This window comes from Pogona vitticeps, chromosome 2 (assembly GCF_051106095.1).
Source record: "Pogona vitticeps strain Pit_001003342236 chromosome 2, PviZW2.1, whole genome shotgun sequence".
NCBI lineage: Eukaryota > Metazoa > Chordata > Lepidosauria > Squamata > Agamidae > Pogona > Pogona vitticeps.
This window is the reverse complement of record NC_135784.1, coordinates 158,715,217-158,724,526: the sequence shown is the minus strand read 5'-3', so window position 1 is coordinate 158,724,526 and position 9,310 is coordinate 158,715,217.

Sequence of the window (9,310 nt, the reverse complement as noted above, 5' to 3'; positions counted from 1 at the left end):
CTCTGTATCTGTGCTGTTTCTGCTTATGTGATTTCTTTCACATTCTAGCCAGGGCGTGTTGGGATACTTGTGTGAGCTCTGTGTTTGGTGAAACAAGCAGGGGCCACCGGGTGAACATCACAATTGTGACATTTGCCCTAGTGGCCCCTGCTTGTCTTTCCCTCACAAAGGCTCGCGTCGCGTTCTCTTCTCGCTGCCACCAGTGGATTACTTCAATCCACAATACAAATGACGTATGTCAGAACACTTGTCTTGTGAACAGAAACAGAACTTATTTATTGAAGTGAAGCAGACTGAATAAGAACAGATGTTTCTCAGATACACATTATACACAAGCAATTCATCAACAGTTCTCTCAGTACATACTCCTTTTCTCTTGCTATATCATTACCACCTTCTCTACCTATTTTCCTAACCTATCTCTCTGATTAACCCTATCTATTTCAGTATCTGTTCCCTCTCTCTCTGACTTAACTAGCCCTATCTCTGGGAGTTCCTCATTAGGAAAATAGGTTCAGTACTGAACGGACCTCAGTCTTTCATAGGAAATATAGGTTGATAAAGAGATCAACTGGGGGCAGCGAGTTAAAGGGCAGGCTGGGCTACCTTTGTGAGCTCTGTGTGAACTATTACAATAAGTTCCGCTCCTGGCATGGTTAGCATGGCCATTGTCATTTGTGCCATGCCTATTGCGGAATTAGCCCTGCCTATGCTTCCCTGCCTCGTTGCACTGTTGACCACTCTGGCAAGGAGGCAAGATGATGAATCCCCTCACTCAGCTGTTGAGTGATTAGCAGCACAGGGAGACAGGGAAGCCCTAGCAGGGCTACTTCAGCAATTGGTGCGGCACAAACAACAGCCCCATGAACTGCAAGCAGCAAGTGGACTGGCCTGTTCTGGGGGGTGGGTCCAAAGGGCCTGGCCGCTTGTGGTGGCAATATTTGTATTCATCTCCCCTGAGGGACGAATACAAATATCCCATCTCTAGTCCTAGTCTCTCACTCTATCCAGCCATTCTCAAAAGGGGCTATATGGGCCACATTTGAAGGGGGCCATCAACTGGAAACAATTCTTTACAGAACACCTTATAAGGTTTGTTATACAACTTACACAATCTGATTCATTCTATATTTCTTTCACATTGTGCTTATAGTCATGGCCAAAAAGCAGTTGATAATGTCTGCTTGCACCACAACATGTGCCATATTGTTGTTGTTTAGTCGTGTCCGACTCTTCATGACCCTATGAACCAGAGGATGCCAGACCCTCCTGTCTTCCACTGCCTCCCGGAGTTGGATCAAATTCATGTTGGTAGCGCTGATGACACTGTCTGACCATCTTGGTACAGTAATTTAATACAGCCTTTTAGTGCTATGCCCTCACGGGGCAGTTTCAAATATCTGAAAAGCTTTCCCACTACAATTTAGTCTTTAAGTCATGTCTGACTCTTCGTGACCCCATGGACCAGAACATTCTAGGCCCTCCTGTCTACCACTGCGTCCCAGAGTTGGGTCAAATTTATGTTGGTAGCTTCGATGACACTGTCCAACCATCCCTCTGTCATCCCCTTCTCCTCTTGCTCTCACACTTTCCCAACATCAGGGTCTTTTCCAGGGAGTCTTCTCTTCTCATGAGATGGCCAAAGTATTGGAGCCTCAGCTTCAGAATCTGTCCTTCAAGTGAGCACTCAGGTTGATTCCCTTCAAAATGGATAGGTTTTATCTCCTTGCAGTCCAGGGGACTCTCAAGAGTCTCCTCCAGCACCACAATTTAAAAGCATCAGTTCTTCGGCGGTCAGCCTTTTTTATGGTCCAGCTCTCACTTCCATACATCGCTACTGGAAAAACCATAGCTTTGATTATGCAGACCTTTGTCAGCAAGGTGACACAACAATAGGGCTGTAAAAATCAATCTATATGGAATAAGAGGAAAGAGTTGAAATGCTGGCTTTCCATTTGTATGTACCTTTGTGCCCAAGGGACATTGAAAAGAGCTTGATCAATGGATTGTGAATCTGCACTGAAGACTTCAAGTCTCAAAACAAAGACAGATGCGTCCCTTTTGATGCAGATAAATTCCAAAAAATTCATGGAAAATCCTTGTACTAAATCTGTCTTCAGCCTCAAACCCAACATTAATTTATACTTTAAAAAACAACAACAAACCATGCCCAGGTATGAGCTCCTAAGAAACTGATACTGGTTGAACATAGTTTCCTGTAAGCACCATGAAAGAAGTGGGGAGAACTTTAGGAGTCCAAATCTTAATCAGCTCCACTTGTCCATCAGCTTCAGGCAGGATGGCTAATGGTCTTCAATAATGGGAAGTTGTAGCTCAGCAAAAGCAGAAAGATGCTGGGTTCCCACTCTTGCAATATGTTAATGAATCTTATGGTAGCACTACAAATACATGTTAAGTACCTGTAGCGCCTATATCAGGATAGACAGTATGTGTCCCCAAGGGCCCAAATGCTGTCCCAAAGCACCCCCACTTACCCTGCCCCTAGAATATTTGATCCAGAAACTCCTTTTGTGTTATCTAGGGCGGTGGTTCCCAATTTTGGGTGCCTAGATGTTTCTGGGATTACAGAAACTCCCAGAATTACTGGCTGCACAATTAGCAATGAAGGCTTCTGGGAGCTTTAGTCCAAGAACATCTGGGCATCCAAGGTTGAGAACCACTAGTCTTGGTAATGCTGTGGGCATTTTTGCCATGTTTTAAGGTTCCCATACCTCTAAATGATGTTTTTGTTTTTAAGGCCACCACAGATCCTGAAGTTGAGGCTCTGATACTTTGGCCATCTCATGAGAAGACTCCCTGCAAAAGACCCTGTGTGACACCCGTGAACCGGGTAGAGAGGTGATGCTAGGAGTGCCGTCTCGCCCCAAAGCCTCCGTGGGCACGCAGACAGCTCCCAAGCCATTCCCACCCCGGATGTTACACCAGTCCGTGGATACAGTAGACTTAGAGAAGGGAGTGAAAGGGTTAAGCATATCTACCCAGACTCCTCGGGTCTGGGCAGGGAGGGGGACGAAGGACCCTGAGGAGGGAGCAGCAGGGGAAGTCAGTGACCGGCCGGCAGGGGAAGAGAGTGGATGGGAGTGGGTATCTATCCAAGACCCCTGGTCGGGTAAATGGGAACAAGTCTGTCTGACGAAACAGGAGGCAGAGGAGAGGAGGAGGAATGAGGCTAGAGTCCGACCCTCTTATTGGGGAGAAAGAGAGACCCGAGAGTGGCGTAGGAAATTAGTAGAGGAGAAGAAAAGGGTAGAGAGAGAAAAGGAGGAGAAGACCAGATGGCATCTGGAGGAGTTGAAGAGACTGGGTTATCGCCAGGACCTTGGGAACAACCCGGGGCAGAGACCTCCATACCCTGGGGATACACAGGGTTCGAGGAGACGACCCCTCTACTAACAGCCGAGAGAGAAGACTTCGATCCCGAAGAACCCTCACGGGTTCAGGCTGGCCCATGGGCGTCGAAGTCCAGTAACCCGTTCGACGAAGATTGGGTGCCCCTGTATGAACCGTTGCTTCAGCAGGAGAAGTTTGTTCCCAAGTTGATTGACGTTTCCATCCCGTTACCCCAGTTAAATAAAGAAGACAAATGGTTCAGTTCAAATGTGTCTACGACTTTATTTGGGACGGGGGAGGTGAAGAATAGCGGACCCTCACATATTGGCGCCCAGAACGCGGGGCCTCCCCCGCAACCTACAGACGCGGAGAAATGGATGCAACGGATAACGGAAGGGCAAGAGGTCCTGTTAAAACAGCTAGCCGACCAACAACGGATGATAATCGAACAGCTGAGACCCCCTCAGTTAAACCAGACCCCAGAGAGCCCTGGACAGAAACAACCCATCGCGACACGACCCCCCATTAAGTTACAGAAAATGGGCCCTCAAGACGATCCAGCAGCGTTCTTACACACATTTGAGAGGATTGCCACCTCAGCGCATTGGCCGAAAGATCAATGGGCACTCATATTGACCCCGTATCTCACAGGGTTACCTCAAGAAATCGTCGATACCCTGGACCCAGAAGAAGCGGGGGATTACGACATAGTAAGGACGGCCATTTTGAACACTCTCAACTTAAACGAAGAAGCCTACCGGAGAAAATTTAGAGGACTAAAGCTGAAACCCGGGTTACACCCCAGAACACTAGCCCAGAAATTAAGGGTCAATGCCACGAGGTGGATTCAACCAAAGGGGAAGACCGCAGAACAGGTCTTAGAAATAGTTGTTATGGAGCAGCTGATCTCAACGTTAAACAGCGGAGCTCGTAACTGGGTCATCAAGAATAAACCCTCTACCCTAGAGGGCGCTGTAACGCTGTTAGAAGACTACCTAGAGGCTGAGGACACGTGGCAAATTCGAAGTGCGTCACAAGGAGACGGAGCTAAGCCGCGGGAGAAAATGGCGGAAACAAGCGGACAAGCGGACGCGAGAGGAGCCGGACAGACGGGGGCCAAAAAGAACAGACCGGACCGGATCGAGTATGCGAATCCAGTGGGAACACGGGTACCTAGGCCGACCGTCACGAGTGACCCAGCAGCCTCAAAACAGGCGGCGACCTGGAACCTGGGTAAAGACAAAATGACCGCTTGCTTTTCCTGTGGCCAGTTTGGCCATATCCGGAAGTACTGCCCAGTGACTGAGTGTGCTTGGGCAGAAGCGTACACCGGCGCCTCCAAGGTGGGTGAAGAGAACCACCCGGGGTGGGTAGTGGAAGCGAAGGTCAATGGCCACGTGAAACAGGCCTTGGTGGATACAGGGTGCAGTAAGACCCTAGTGAAAGAGCTAGAGGGCGAACTGTTGCCAGAGATTACCGTCATTCGATGCATTCACGGGGATACCAAAGAATATGCAACCACGAAGGCTGAGGTAGAGGTGGCCGGTTTGAAAAGAAACATGGAAGTGGGGATAGTCCCCGGGATGACCCGTGAAATGCTGTTAGGGAGAGACTGGCCAGGACTGAGTAATTTGACTTCAAAGCCTGGGGAAGTTGGCTGGGCACAAGAAGAAAATGAGGCCAGAGAGTTAGAAGTCATGAATTTGTCTAGAGAACAGATAAGAAACCTTCAACAAGATGATGCAGGACTTTCCAACTGCATGCAACGAGCCCTGGAGGAAGGGGCTACCCCGGATGGGGAAAAAGGATTTGAAATGAGGGGAGGCTTGCTATATCACATTAACAAGTCGTCCAGCGATGATGAGGCTCAACTGGTAATCCCAGAGGGCTTAAGATTCTGGGTGATGCATTGGGCTCACGATTTACCAGTGGCAGGGCATTTGGCTACCCAAAAGACATTGGACAGAGTGAAACAACGCTTCTTTTGGCCGGGGATGGCTCATGATGTGGAGGAGTTTTGCCGTTCCTGTAACAATTGCCAAATGACCCAACCCAAGGCAGGACCTGGGGCAGAATTAGTCCCTATGCCCCTGGTAGACAGACCCTTTGATAGAATCGCCTTAGATATCGTGGGACCCCTCAATAAGTCAACGGGGGGACACCAATATATATTGGTAGTGATTGATTATGCGACCCGATACCCCGAGGCGGTACCCCTAAGGTCTACAACGGCTAAAGTCTTGGCAAAAGAGTTGTTAGAACTCTTCTCCAGAGTCGGTTTCCCAAAGGAGGTGCTAACAGACCAAGGATCCAATTTTATGAGCCTAACCTTTAAACAGATGTGGCAATTACTAGGGGTCAAGCCTTTAAAAACATCTGTCTATCATCCTCAGGCTAATGGCCTGGTAGAAAGGTTTAACCGGACCCTTAAAGGGATGCTTAGGAAATTGTCCTTGGAAAAACCCAAATTGTGGCATACTTTTTTAGCTCCCTTGATGTTTGCTATTCGGGAAGCCCCTCAGGCTTCCACGGGGTTTTCGCCTTTCGAGTTGTTATACGGACGGAGACCCCGGGGCATTCTTGATCTAATAAGGGAAAGATGGGAAGAAGGAGAGGATCATTCAAAGGGGGTGCTGCAGCAGATAGCAGAAATGAGAAACCAGCTGCAGCTAGCCTGGGAGATGGCCAAAGAGAATTTAGGCCAAGCCCAGGCTAGGCAAAAGGCCTCTTACCACAAGAGAGTAAGGCCTTGGAGTTTTTAACCCCAACAAAAGGTGTTGGTATTGTTGCCTACAGACAACTCCAAATTTTTAGCCAAGTGGCACGGACCGTACACAGTGTTAAGAAAGTTAAATGAGGTAGACTATGAAGTGGAAACCCCAGACCGAAGGAAGAAGACACAAATGTTTCATGTAAACCTATTGAAAGAATGGGTAGACCGTGAGGCATTGTTCGGGTCTGAGGTGGACGACGAATTAGGCCCTGATAGAGAAGAGCTCACCTCAGGAGGTGACGTGGTTATAGGAGACCTGTTGTCGGGGGAACAAAAACAACAAGCGTTACACCTAAAGGAAGATTTTCCCCGGGTCTTCTCCACCACGCCGGGTTGTACACAGTTGGTAGAGCATAATATTGAGACCCTCCCGGGGGAGGTAGTAAGGGTTAGCGGAAGATCATGGCCCAGACATGTAACGGGAGTCATCAATGAAGAAGTAGAAGAAATGCTAAAGTTGGGGGTGATTGAACCCTCCAATGGGCCTTGGAGGAGTTTCCCCGTGATGGTACCCAAACCTGACGGGTCCTTGAGGTTTTGTATCGATTTTCGTAAGGTTAATGCCATATCCAGGTTCGATGCTTACCCAATGCCCAAGGTGGGAGACTTATTGGATAAGTTAGGGGGGGCCAAATACCTGAGCTCAATCGACCTAACGAAAGGTTACTGGCAAATTCCGTTACGCCCCCAAGATAAGGAGAAAACGGCTTTCTGTACCCCTAAAGGGTTATTCCAATTTAAGAAGATGCCGTTTGGGCTCCATGGCGCAGCGGCCACCTTTCAACGTTTAATGGACCGGGTTTTAGAACCCCTACAAGATTGTGCCGCTGCCTATCTAGACGACATTATTATTTTCAGTAGCTCGTGGGAAGAACATCTAACCCATTTGAGAAGAGTGTTGGAGAGGTTACAGGAAGCAGGGTTAACCGTTAACCCCAAAAAGTGCAAGATAGGGTTACCCAAGGTAGAGTACCTGGGTTACAAAGTAGGACAAGGAGAAATACAACCCCAAGAAGAGAAGGTAACAAAAATTTCTAGGTGGTACAGGCCCAGGACAAAGAAGGAGGTCCAGCAGTTTTTAGGCCTAGTAGGATATTACAGGCAGTTCGTGCCTAACTTTGCCTCGATAGCCGCCCCACTCACAGATTTGACGAGAAAAAGGGCCCCGGTGAAAGTAGTGTGGGGTCCTTCCCAAGAAAAAGCGTTCCTGACCCTGAAAGAGATCATATGCGAGTTACCAGTTAGGTTTGCCCCGGATTTTGATATACCCTTCACCCTCTTCACAGATGCTTCTGACCGAGGCATAGGAGCGGTTCTCTCTCAAGTTAAAGAAGGGGTAGAATACCCGGTGTTGTATTTAAGCCGGAAGTTGTCACCCCGGGAACAAAAATACGCTGTCATTGAGAGAGAAGCTCTAGCCATTAAGTGGGCTACCCATAGCCTTAAATACTATTTATTAGGAGCGCCCTTTGACCTGGTCACAGACCATGCCCCGCTACAGTGGTTAGAGAGAATGAAAGAAACCAATCCGCGTCTAACCAGATGGTACCTAGCACTGCAGCCGTTCTCTTTCCGAGTGAGGTACAGAAAAGGCAAAGAGCATACTAATGTCGATTATTTTTCTCGGCAGGGTCCGTGGGCGCGAAGCGTGGAAGAGCGAGCGGCACTCTCGGAGGGGGGGATGTGTGACACCCGTGAACCGGGTAGAGAGGTGATGCTAGGAGTGCCGTCTCGCCCCAAAGCCTCCGTGGGCACGCAGACAGCTCCCAAGCCATTCCCACCCCGGATGTTACACCAGTCCGTGGATACAGTAGACTTAGAGAAGGGAGTGAAAGGGTTAAGCATATCTACCCAGACTCCTCGGGTCTGGGCAGGGAGGGGGACGAAGGACCCTGAGGAGGGAGCAGCAGGGGAAGTCAGTGACCGGCCGGCAGGGGAAGAGAGTGGATGGGAGTGGGTATCTATCCAAGACCCCTGGTCGGGTAAATGGGAACAAGTCTGTCTGACGAAACAGGAGGCAGAGGAGAGGAGGAGGAATGAGGCTAGAGTCCGACCCTCTTATTGGGGAGAAAGAGAGACCCGAGAGTGGCGTAGGAAATTAGTAGAGGAGAAGAAAAGGGTAGAGAGAGAAAAGGAGGAGAAGACCAGATGGCATCTGGAGGAGTTGAAGAGACTGGGTTATCGCCAGGACCTTGGGAACAACCCGGGGCAGAGACCTCCATACCCTGGGGATACACAGGGTTCGAGGAGACGACCCCTCTACTAACAGCCGAGAGAGAAGACTTCGATCCCGAAGAACCCTCACGGGTTCAGGCTGGCCCATGGGCGTCGAAGTCCAGTAACCCGTTCGACGAAGATTGGGTGCCCCTGTATGAACCGTTGCTTCAGCAGGAGAAGTTTGTTCCCAAGTTGATTGACGTTTCCATCCCGTTACCCCAGTTAAATAAAGAAGACAAATGGTTCAGTTCAAATGTGTCTACGACTTTATTTGGGACGGGGGAGGTGAAGAATAGCGGACCCTCACACCCTGATGTTGGGATAATGTGAAGGCAAGAGAAGAGGACGACAGAGGGATGGATGGACAGTGTCATCAAAGCGACCAACATGAATTTGACCCAACTCCGGGAGGCAGTGGAAGATAGGAGGGTCTGGTGTGCTCTGGTCCATGGGGTCACGAAGAGTCAGACACCACTTAATGACTAAATGACTAAATGGTAGTGGGAAAGCTTTTCAGATATTTGAAACTGCCCCGCGAGGGCATAGCACTAAAAGGCTGCATTAAATTACTGCACCTTAAATAAAAAGCCACATTTTAATGCAAAAAGAATTAGCTCTTGCATAAGGTCGACCAGGACCAGGAGACCTATCTTCAGGAAAAGAAATTTATGCTTTATTCCATTTTATTCGAAGACTTCCAGCCCAGGGGGCAAGATCACACCTCCCTCCCATGCCGGATTAAAGCAACTCTTTGGATGGGCCAGGGAGACTCCGTTCGGCTTCCTGGGGAGAGACTACACTGCTCCTCCTTCAGGCGTCGTCTCCAGCTGCCATCCAGCAGCCGTTTCACCCGACCGAGCAACCCCGTAACGCTGTGGATCGGTGCCCACATCTCCTTTTCTTTTTTCCTCCTCCGCTTCCTGCACTCTCTCATTCCAAGATGTTTGAGTTAAGGCATTACTTATTCAA